The sequence below is a fragment of the Magnolia sinica genome, chromosome 17 (assembly GCF_029962835.1).
Source record: "Magnolia sinica isolate HGM2019 chromosome 17, MsV1, whole genome shotgun sequence".
NCBI lineage: Eukaryota > Viridiplantae > Streptophyta > Magnoliopsida > Magnoliales > Magnoliaceae > Magnolia > Magnolia sinica.
Window position 1 is genome coordinate 26,563,886 of NC_080589.1, and position 12,536 is coordinate 26,576,421.

At 40.5% G+C, this 12,536-nt stretch overlaps 1 protein-coding gene across 4 annotated transcripts in view; it reads right to left on the reverse strand.

Moving 5' to 3' along the window:
- The window catches only part of LOC131231709 (F-box/LRR-repeat protein 4), a 96,711-nt gene that overhangs the window by 7,100 nt on the left and 77,075 nt on the right, over window positions 1-12,536 (reverse strand). The window lies entirely within an intron of this gene.

Sequence of the window (12,536 nt, forward strand, 5' to 3'; positions counted from 1 at the left end):
TATATCCCACTACTTCCGTGTTTCGTATCGCACAGGCGGGATACAAGATATATTGTGGGATATATCGGCCGATGTCGTCGATATTTAAAACATTGGTCTCAACTAACAGCTGGTTGAAGGAAATTTTTGAAAAAAAACATGGAGAACACGAAGAACTAATGGATATCAAAATTAAAGCTCAACTACATGATTTTTCATAATTTCTAAAAAAAAAAAAAAAAAAAAAAAAAAAGAGGATCAGAGATTAAAAATACTAATCGAATTGAACATGTGGGATATATCGGCACTACCTGTGTGTTTCGTATCGCATATGTGGGATATAAGATATATCGTGAGATATATCGGCTGATATAGTTGATATTTAAAACATTGATTTGAATAAGGTGTACAAAAGAACTATAGCTATGGGTTTAAAATCTCAGAAGTGCCTAATAAGGATGTTTGTTGTCAGGCCAAAGGGTGTCATGGACCGTCCATGGATTTTGGATTATGTTTTCAAAGAGATTAAAATCTCTAGCTGGGGCTTTAAACATTTTGTTTAACCCTTTAACTAGAGATAATAATCTGATTGTTCGTGATTCTACTTCTACTAGGGCATCATGCCCCTATCTTTGTATCAAGAATTCCATTCCCCTTAACTTTTAATAAATCCCTTTAATCTGTTTTTTAAGGTTAATTGAATTTCTATTAAGAAAGCCACCTAGGCAAAAACTGCGGTGGAAAAAGAAAAGAATACAACTTAGCAAAACAGCCACAGGATGGACAAAGGGGTACAATCATCCATGGCTCTCAAGCCAGACGCCCATCCCACCACCTCCCACTTAACCTTACGAACTACACTTCCACTAATCCGCTCTTATTTTAGGAACAATGCCTATTCCGTTCCCCCCAAATGATCCACAATAAAGCCATTATGGTTAAACGCATATGATCGTGCCTTCCTTTCCAAACCCACAATAGTCATCAATTGACTCCAACATCACACAAAAGACTATTGAAAATCACAAAGAAGCACTCCCACACCCTCTGTATAGAAGGGCAAGGAATGAAGAGATGATCAACCATCTCAGTGTCCATCATGCACATGACACAGATGTTGGGGAGTCTATAGCTCTCTTTTGGAGGTTGACAATAAGCACCCTCTTCCTACCCACCAATCACACAAACGCCACCACTTTGGGAGGGGCACCATAGTACTAGAAGTGGTGAAAATGTACCAATCTGACCTCAGAAGTCAGTTTTCAAAGCACCCTGTAAAAAAATCGAATCGAGAACTGTCCCAATTTGTGAGCTTTCTAGATCATTGCGTCCTTCCAGTCACAAAAGGATGGTACCCCTACAATGATCTAAGAGCTTTACAAACTCACCCACTTCTTATTCGACAAGTCCCTTCGACATATGGTGGAGACCACAGCACATAATCCCCACAGATGGAATAACAACGAGCTACTGCAATGTTCCTATCTGGTGTCAACCAAACGAAGTCCTAAGAAGTCATCCTAAAGTGATCTGCCACCACACCATACATACTCCCAAAACCAAATGTACCTTCCAACACCAATCGCGAAGGACACACCTTTCTTAAACTTGGGAATCACCTCAATTACGGCTTTTCATATTCCAAAGGCTCTACACCTTGAAGATGCCCTCACCCCCAACCTTCGTTCTCGACCCTATACTTACCTAGCAATTACCTCTTTCTACAACCTGCCCTCTTTTGTTCCAAACCGCCATAGCCACTTGCCTGTTAAAGCCAAGTTCATCGTGTCCAACACCCTTATACCTACACCGCCTTCGGCAAAAGACTCACAAACCTCGTCCCATTTGAGGAAATGAAATTTGTGTTTTTGCTCAATCCCTTTCCACAGAAAATCATGCCTCAACTTCTCAAATTTGTCCAACATTGACTGAGGTCACCTAAACGAAGACATGAAATAGAGTGGCAAGTTTGAGAAAGCGGTTTTAATAAGCATTAGTAAGCATTAGACGACCTCCTAGCAAGAGATGATGACTCTTCCAACTTGAAAGTTTCCTCTCAAATCTTTCAATCACCTTATCCCAAAGGTGCCCGCGGGCTTACCAGTGCACAAAGGCAACCCAAGGTATGTTGACGAAAAAGAGCCCACACCGCATCCAAACACACCTACCAGACTCACCATTTCGTCCCAAGACAAGCACATACCTAACATCTCACTTTTGTAAACATTTACCTTCGGGCCAAAAACTACTTCAAAGCACCTAATTATCTTCTCAAGATTATCCACCAAGTATGCCTCAACATCACAAAAAAAGATGGTATCATTGGCAATTTGAAGATGGGAAACCTTAAGTATCCTTTTGGCGATCCATTCACCAACACAGAAAATGCGGTCGATCGAACATACTCTCGAATCCAGCCCCTCCACTTCTGCCCGCATCCCATCCTCCCAACATAGAGTCAAGGAATTCCCAATCAACATCGTCACAAGCCTTTCCAATATCTAATTTGCACACCATGCCTTACCTTCTCCGTGCCTTGAATCAATGCACTTATTGGCGATGAGAGCGCTATCCCAAATATGCCTTCCTGGTACAAAGGTTCCATAGTTTTAAATATAACACTTCAAGAACCGTCTGGTTATTAACCACATCACCTTTCACCATGTTCCAAAAAACCTAAAAGAAGGCCATAGGATAGCCAGGACCCGAAGCCTTGTCCTCACCCAAAGAGTCGGCTGGTTGCTTAATTTCTTCCTCGGAGACCAGCTTTTCAAGGGAGTCTACTTCTGCTTCTGACAATTGATGAATGGGAGATTGTCCAACTTGGGCCTATTCCAATTATCACCTGTTAGCAACTTGCTGTAGAACCGCATAATGGCTTCACGAACTTGGGTTTTGTATTCTACCCTTTCACCTTCCACTGGTAAGCTGCTAATTATATTATTCCTCATTCTTGCACTAGTAATGCTATGGAATAACTGCATATTTTTATCAACTTCTTTTAGCCGAATGACCTGCGATTGTTGTCTCCACTTGATTTCTTCTTCTTTTAGGTGATTCGAGTAATCCAAAGATAGTTTAACACGCCGATGTCTCACATCCTCCAACAATGAACCCCATTCCTCCTTCAAGTCTAAGGCATGGATGTCCCTAAGGATACTCTCAACCTCACCTTCATGCTTCCCTAAGACCACCATCTTCCAAGCATAAATCTTTCCTTTGATCCTTTCAATAATTTAAGTTTCTGGCTCAATATGAAGTCAGCAAAGCCCTCATCCTCGAACCACTTCTACCAATCCTTCACCAAATTTGTCAATTCCTCCACATCTAGCTACATAAGCTCAAACCTGAAAAGTTTAGGACCCCAACTCTCTTCCTCTATACCCCAAACAGTACAGGCCGGTGATCTAAAATGTACCTGGGGAGACCCCACTGCTGGAAAAGTGGGAAATTGATGACTTTTTGAAGAGTGAATGACAATTTTCAGCCCACTTTCCTCCAAAGGTAGTGGCTTCTCTTTGGTGAGATGCAAATTGAGCCCTAGGTGCAGTGCCATGGGATTAGTGGTGCAATTTCACCTAGTTATGTTTACTTTCCTACATGTGAGAGAGAGAGAGAGAGAGAGAGAGAGAGAGAGAGAGTGACAGTTTTTTGTTCCAGATCCGCCTGACAAATTTTCAGATTCAGAAATTTTCAGTTTTTTATTTCCCTTGCATGATGAGGATTTGAATCCGTATCTAATCCAGAGAAGTTACATCTTCAGATCTGCAACTGGGAACCCCGTTTTGCATCATTTGCCGATCAAGGTTGCCACAGATCCATCTGGTTTATTAATCAGATCCCAAGACCTGGACCTGGATCTAGCCTTAAAGACCCCAAATGCAGGAGAAAACTAGTTCAGACTGTACGATGTTAAGTTATCGAGTCTAACCCGTCCCATTGACAATCTACCTTCCTTTTAGGACTGCAAATTGTGTTGGAATAGGTTTGAGCCTGATTTAATCAATGATCATAAGATGTGGATCTAGATCCAACCAGACAGACCTGAAATCTGTGTCCAAACCCAAGTCCAAGATGGACCGAGTTTGCTGGGCCAGTGAGTCGAACTTACTAGAGTGGTGTGCCTATGCATGCTTATATGTGTCTGTGTTCAAACATGACCTTGCAAGTTTGTTTGGTGGTGTTTTGGTATGTATTTGGTGCTTAAGGGCATTTCTGTCCTTTTACTTGTTTTTATTAGTAAAGTTGTGACTATGGGGCTGTTGGACTCTAAACAACGTTGTCTTTCTCACATGTTTTTCCTCTCTTCACTTGGTTCTTCTTTGCTCCTCATTCATCATCATCATCATCATCTAAGCCTTATCCCAAGTAATTAGGGTGGACTACATGAATCCTTTTCTGCCATTCTACTCTATCAAGGGCCAATAACTTCAATTAGACCATATGCCATCAAGTTTTTTCTTACTACCTCCATCCATGTCCTTTTGGGCCTTCCCCTTGCCCTTTTAGAGCCTTCAACTTGTACCAACTCACTAATAACCAGCACCCCAATGCACATGACCTCTAAGTCTACTTTCCCTCATCTTGTTACCTATTGGTGCTACTCCCAAATTTCCTCAAATGCATTCATTCTAATTTTATCCTTGTCTTGCCACTCAGCCATCTCAGCATTCTCATTTCAGCTACACTCATCCATGGACATGTTGTTGCTTAATTGCCCAACATTCCATCCCATAAAGCGTGGCTGGTCTTATTGCCATCCTACAAAATTTCCCATTCGGTTTGAGTGGTCCACCACAATCACATAAAACTCCAAAGGCACATCTCCATTTCTTCCACCCTGATTGAATTCTATGGCAACATTTTTCTCAATCAAGGTATTCGATAACCATAATGGTGGCCGTAACAGCCAGCCTTATGGACGTTACGATACAGGCCGGCCCTATAATGATAAAAAATAATAATAATAATAATAAAGGAAGAAACTGTATTGGAGCCATAACACTCCCGTATCGGCCCATAATGGGCCACTTTTTTTCAGAACAACCATTACAACCGTGTATTGTGTAAAGGGTACCACTGTTACTGCTACATAACTGCTGTTACATAACCATTTTTAAATACCATGTTCTCAATCTCTCCACCCTCATGAATTATTGACCTAGGAAATTGAAAGTGGTCATTTTGGGAAACTTCTTGATGTAGGACCAATGCATAAACTAGGTAACATGTGAGATCAAATAACCGAATTAAGATATTTAATTAAAAAAAACACAAACATCGCTATATTCATCACAAATATCATGAAAATCAAAAGAGAGTCATGCATAATCCTGACCTAAGCTACCAACATCATAACACAAGATCATTAAATAAAAATAAACTAGGATCAAATGGATATAGGGACATCCAGTTAGCATAGGTATAGTCTATTTCAAATAGGAAACCTAATACAACCTATGGTGAAAATTAGGGTCTGGGTAATTTGGGAAAGTAAGAAAATTATGAATTTTAGGTTTAGGGTTAGGGTTTCGGGGATGGAAGAAAGGGGTTTTGATAATGATGGTGGGAAACCAAAAGGGGCAGGTGGGATTCACACGTTTGGTTGTATGGTCACACATGTGGTGTGGGAGGATGGGTTTAGGTCGGTTAGGATTTGGATTGTGGATGGGTATGGGAAAGTTGGGTTTAGGAGAAGAGAGAGATCTAGGATGTGAGAATTAAGAACCTGAATAAAATACCTGTATGGAGGAGAAAAGAGAAGATGGTGTGGGGATAGATGGAGACCTCGCACCTCCGTTGACAAAGATTGGCCTCGCACCAATCTTCCTTCCAAATCGCATGGTACTAACTTCACATTGCATGAAGATGGGAGAAGAAAACAAGAGTTTTTCTCTTTTTTCTTTTTTTTTTATCACAAAATCCAATGGGACAGAGGTCACACGTCCCCCTCTTTTTATAGATCTAAGAAGTTTCAAAAATTACAATAATCCCACTGTCTTGTGAATTTTAACAAAAATAGCCCTAGTCTAAATAAAATCAACTAAAACACTCATAATGTGTCCAAATATAAAATAATCAAAAAGTAAATCCTAAAATATGATAAAAGTCTAAAGTTGATGTGAACGATCAACGACCAATGGCCTGTTCATGTGATCCATGCGATCCAATGGCCCGATTGTTGTGTCCCTCCGATCCAACAGTCTGGATCACTCCATAAAGCAGCTCATGTTCATCTTCTCAGTGCGGGGTCTTCCAGATGCTCGCACATGCACATGGGGTCTTCAGCATGATCACGGGTACTCGCCAGCCACAGGAAAATCGATGCGGCCTGCCTCCTCCTCTGATACATACGTAAGGGTATATGTGACGTGATGTCCTCATCAACTCTCATTGACTAAGAAGAGTTCGGCTTTGGCGAACTAAAGCTCCTGTAGCGCTCCAAAATTTCTAGGTTTAAATGTAGCTCGTCTTCTATAATCCATGTACTGTCTGAGATCGACCTGTTCTTTAACTTGACAAGAAATTTCTAAAATCCTCCATGTCAAGTGGAAACTGCTTGTACATCTAGTATGTCTTCTATCTGTTCACTTCGACCTGGCAAGGACGGTAAAGGTGGTAATAGTGCGGATGATTGGTCAGGTAGGGGCCATGGATTTAGGACTAGATCACGATCTATGGGAGGGTCTGTGGATAGATCAAAAGGTGAAGTAGCAGAACCCTTGTATTGTACTAGATCTTCTACATTAAAAGTAGAACAAATTCCCATGGTAGGTGGAAGGTCTACTACATACACATTAGGACCCAGTTTCTGCATTATTTTATATGGTCCTGCGCTACGCGCTTGTAACTTTTTAACGGCCCTATGTGGGAACTGTTCAGGCTTCATGAGAACCATGACATAATCTCCTACTTGGAATTCATGAAACATGCGATGAGAATCAGTAAACGCTTTGTATTTTTCATTACTTACATTAATTCGCTTCCTGACCTTACCATGCAACTCATGTATATGACGTGCAAACTCTTGTGCAGACTCAAATGACTAATGGGACACAGACATAGGTATGAGATCTACAAGTTTCCTAGGTTTGTAGCCATGCACAACCTCAAATGGACTCATGCCTGTGGACCTATTGATGGAAGTATTGTATGCTAACTCAGCTATAGGTAAAACGATATCCCAAGTTCAGACGTGATCACCTACAAGACATCTAAGTAGATTCCAAGACTCCTATTGACAACTTCAGTATGATCGTCTGTTTGAAGGTGATAGGCAGATGAATATTAAAGCCTTGTCCCCATCATGTGCCATAGTGTCTTCCAAAAATAGCTCATAAAGCGTACATCACGATCAGACACTATGATCTTAGTAGACCATGTAAACGCACAACCTCCCCAAAGAAAAGCTTAGCCACATTGGAGGCATCTGACGTTTTCGAGCACGGAATGAAATGGGCCATTTTGGAAAAAAGGTCCACAACCACAAATATGGAATCATGTTGCTTGATAGTTTTCGGAAAGCCCAACACGAAATCTATACTAATATCCTGCCACGGAGCACGGGATACTGGCAAAGGCGTATACAATCCTGTATTTTGCTTCCTTTGCTTTGCCAGTTGACAAGTCTTGCACTGCCCAACAATCTTGGCTACATCTCGCTTGAGATTTGGCCAATAAAATCTATCCTCCACAAGGGCAATGGTCTTGTCCCTCCCCAAATGACCAGCTAGCCCTCTTGCATAAAGTTCCCAAACTAGGAAATCACGGAGGGAGGTACGAGGAACGCGGAGTCTGTCACCTTTAAATAGGAACTCATCGATGATAACAAACCCGCGACTGTCGGTTGATTGACTGTCTCGCAATGACGCATACAACTCATCAAAGTTTGGGCATGTATGATACTCTTCTCTCAGTCGATCAAACCCAGTCACTTCCACTCTCATACTTTAGAGTAGAGCCACACGACAACTAAGGGCATCGACAGGTTTGTTCTCGACCCCAGCCTTATGTTTAAGAACGAAAGAGTATTCCTGAAGAAATGGGACCCATTTAACATGCCTAGGGTTTAGTTTCTTTTGGGAATGAGGTAACATACGGCCTCGTGGTCAAAGAACAAGACAAATTCTTGCGGTAATAAATAATGCCGCCAATGGCGCAAAGATTGGATGACCGCATAGAACTCTTTGTCATAGGTGGAATATCGTTGCTTTGCCTCATTCAACTTCTCACTAAAATAAGCAATGTGGTGCCCTTCCTGACTGAGCACGCCACTTATACCTACCCCAGATACGTCACATGCGACCTCAAAGACTTTAGAAAGTCTGGAAGGCGCATGATAGGGGTTTCACTCATCTTGCTCTTAATCTTCGTAAAAGCTTTAGAGGCAGCTTTAGTCCATACAAACTCCCCTTTCTTAATGCAATCCATGATGGGAGCCATAATGGAGCTAAATCCTCTAATGAACCGCCTATAAAAAGTTGTCAAGTCATGAAAGCTTTGCACCTCGTGAATATTGCACAATTCAAGCCATTCAACTATGGCACGGACTTTCTCGGGATCGGCTCTCATGCCCTCAAACAATACGATGAACCCTAAGAAGATAACGATCTTTAACATAAATGTACTGCTTAAGGTTAGCATATAGCTTTTTAGTTCTGAGGACCCCACAAACTTGCCTCAGATGGTGGAGGTGTTGTTCTTTTGATGTGCCATAAATAAAAATGTCATCAAAATACACCACAAGGAACTTACCCATAAAGTGTCTCAACACCTGAGTCATCACTCTCATAAACAAGGTATCCCGTATCGGTATCGGTTGGCGTAACGGTGCCCTCCGATACCAATACGGATATGGGGGTGTAACGGCGATCGGGGGCGTAACGGTGCAATTTTATTTTTTTTTTGCCAAAAAAAATGAAAAAATATGGATTAAATCTGGAATATTCTAAGCATTCCAAATATGCATTCATTTATAAATTGGAATATGTTTATGGTAGTGTAACGGTCCACTCTTTGGTGAGAAGTTGTATCGGACTGTCTGATTAATTTTTGAACCAGCTAACCTGAATTTGACTACAAAATTCATATATTTAATTTTCTAAATATCTAATTTATATACTTAATAATTTGATATCATTTCTCCCAAAAGCTCTTTAATAAAATGAAATTAAATTCATGTAGATGGCGTTGCCAATTTGGGGCTAACTTGAAGGACCAATCTATGCCCCAAATTAGCCTCAAATTCATGCAATTTATTGCCATTATCCCACTTATGAATTGGTGGACATTTATTGGATAGTGAATCATGAAAAAAATCAAAAGGCCCTATTTTAAAAAATAAAAGTCCACAAATTAACAATTAAAATTATTCAAATAATTTGATTTTGGCATTGTGAGTTAGCAATTGCAGTCCATAATTTAATTGGTAAATTTTAAGTTAATATATGTCTCATGTACAATTTTTTTAGGGCCCGAATTAGGCGGGACTCGGATTGTGAAGTATAGCACACATGTCAAAGTTTTTTGGGCCCCACCCGTGATGAATGTGTTACATCCACACCCTCCATTCATTTTGCCAAATAATTTTAGGGCATGAGCCCAAAAATGAGGCACATCCAAAGCTCAGGTGGACTGCACCATAAGAAACAACAATAATTAAAAGTTCACCATTAAAAATTTATTGGGGGCTACAAAAGTTTTAGATCAAGCTAACATGTGTTATATCTAAACCGTCCATTCATTTGACGAGCTCGTCTTAAGGCTTGAACAGATTGGATGGAAAATAAACATTATGGTGGGCCCTACGAATTGTTTAACGGTGAAAATCATGATCTTCGCTGCTATATTTGGTGTGGTCTAGACGATCTTTGGATATAATTCATTTTTTGGGTGGCGCTCTAAAATGATATCTGAAAATAGATGAACGGTGTAGATATAATAAATACATCACTGTGGAGCCCACGTAACTTTGATCTCCTTTGAACCGTTCGTACAACTCGGAGCTCGAGGAGTGTCAGCGCTCGTCTTAGCATGACACGTACCTCCAGCAGTTATACTACACCAGTCAAACCGCTTCCGATTTCAAAAGAAAAAAGAGGGAAAGAAGAGAGAAGAAAAAAGAGGGAAAGAAGAGAGAGAGAGAGAGAGAGAGAGAGAGAGAGAGAAGAAGAAGAAGAAGAAGCAGGCCACCATGGTCGCAGCCGCAGCTTCCCGAGAAGAAGAAGAAGAAGAAGAAAAGAAAGAAAAAAAGGTTAAGTATTTTTTTTTTTCTATTTTTTAAGGCCCGTAACAGCCGTTACGGGTCAGTAACGGCCGTTACACCCATAATGGGCCCGTAACAGCCGTTACGGTAGCAAAATCGGGGCATCGCCCATTACGCCCCCGTATCGCGTAACGGACCCCACCATTACCGTTACGTATCGGTACGTAACCGATATGGGACACCTTGCTCATAAATGTGCTCAGGGCGTTAGTCAAGCCAAAGGGCATGACTAGCCACTCGTATAGCCTATCATTCGTCTTGAAGGTTGTCTTCCACTCATCTCCTGTGCGTATACGTATTTGGTGATACCCGCTCTTGAGGTCAATCTTTGAAAAGATCGTGGCACCCGCCATCATGTCTAACATCTCATCAAGATGCAGTATGGGAAACCGGTACTTGACCGTGATTTTATTGATGGCTCGACTGTCCACACGCATGCGCCACGTGCCATCTTTCTTGGATGTGAGAAGCGCTAGCATGGCACACGAACTCATGCTCTCTTGAATGAAACCCCTTCTGAGGAGCTCATTTGCTTGCCTCTTCAACTCTGCATGCTCCATAGGATTCATTCGATAATGAGGAAGGTTTGTTAGAGTTGACCCAGGGACAAAATCAATGGCATGTTGGATGTCCCTCATGGATGGAAGCTCATCTGGTAAGTCCTCTAGTTAGAATTCTTTACTGACTCCTTGTTCCTACTCCTATTGTTACTAAAATTGCACTCCATATCCTGCATGCCAGTCCGACTAATTTTAAATCCTTTAGATTCTAAAGCACCTCTCCATAAATCTAGTTGTATTCACACCCTCCCTTGTTATATCAATAAAAACCGTGTCATCCCTCCCTCATCTTGTCAATAAAAATTATGCCATCTACAAACAACATATACAAGGATGTCTTCCTATAAATGCCTCGTTAACTTGTCCATAACCAATGCAAAAAGGTACGTGTTTAATGACGACCCCTGGTGCAAGCCAATAGTAATTGGGAACTCACTTACCTCTCCACTAGTCATCCTCACATTTGTTACTGCTCCCCAATACAAAATACTTAATCATGTCAATATATCCTCTTGAGACTCATTTCTTTCCCAACACCCAGTAGATTAACTCTATAGAATCCTATCGTAATTCATGAGCTTTCTCAAAGTCAATAAGGACCATGTGGAAATCCTTCCTCCTCTCCCTATTTTTCTCCGTCAACTGTCCAAGTAGGAAATAGCTTCAATAGTAGACCTCTCTGGCAAGAAACAAAGCTGAATTTTTTATACAACTGTCTCATGCCTTAGTCTTTGCTCAATCACTCTTACCTAAAGTTCAATAGTATGGTTCATAAGTTTAATCCTATAGTAGTTCATGCAGCTTTGTATGTTTCCTCCATTCGCCTAGCATTTCCTTCAATTTTACAATCTTGTTGAACAACTTTGTCAACCAACATAACCCAGTATCTCCCATATAATTCCAAACCTCTATTAGCATACCATTAGGTTTAAGGGCCATTCTGTTTTCATCTTCCTCAAAGCTTCTTTCACCCATCCTAATCCTACAAAATATCTATGGACTTTGACATCATTTGAGTTTACAGTTCCTTCTATCTCTATGCTCTTAAAGTGATTGTCATTTAGCAAGTCAAGAAAATAGCTTCCACCTTTCATTGATCCCATTTTCTTTCACTAATAGCCGTTGGTCATCACTCTTAATACAACTAACATGATCTAGGTTGCTACTCTTGCTCTCTCTCATTTTTGCAAGTTTGAAGACATCTTTCTAACCTTCATTTGTCCCCAATCTATTGTAAAGATCATCATACACCTTAAGTTTAGTTCACTTGCTAGTTTCTTAGCAATTTTTTGCCATTTCTATATTGTTTAAGATTTTCGTTGTTTTCAGATTCTAGTCCATTGTTAGACTCTAAAACATGCACGCTTCTCATTAATGGCTTTTTGTACATCGTCATTCCACCACCTTCATCATATGATTGGCTTTTTCCTCTAGATACTCATAAAACATTTTTTGCCACTTTCGTTGTGTTCATCTCGTTTCATATTAAATGGTTACTGCTTCCTCAATATTCCACTTCCTTCTTCCAATTTATTTTTGAATAACATTGTTTTCTCTCCTTTTCAAAATTCCACCAACTAGTTTTTGGATACCTATTAATTTCATTCCTTTTTTTCCACTTCTTAATGTAAACATCCTTAACCATTAGCCTATGTTGTGCAGTCAAACTCTCTCCAGGAATCACCTTGCAATCCTTACATATCAAATGTTTTTCCTTCCTATGTACAAAGAAA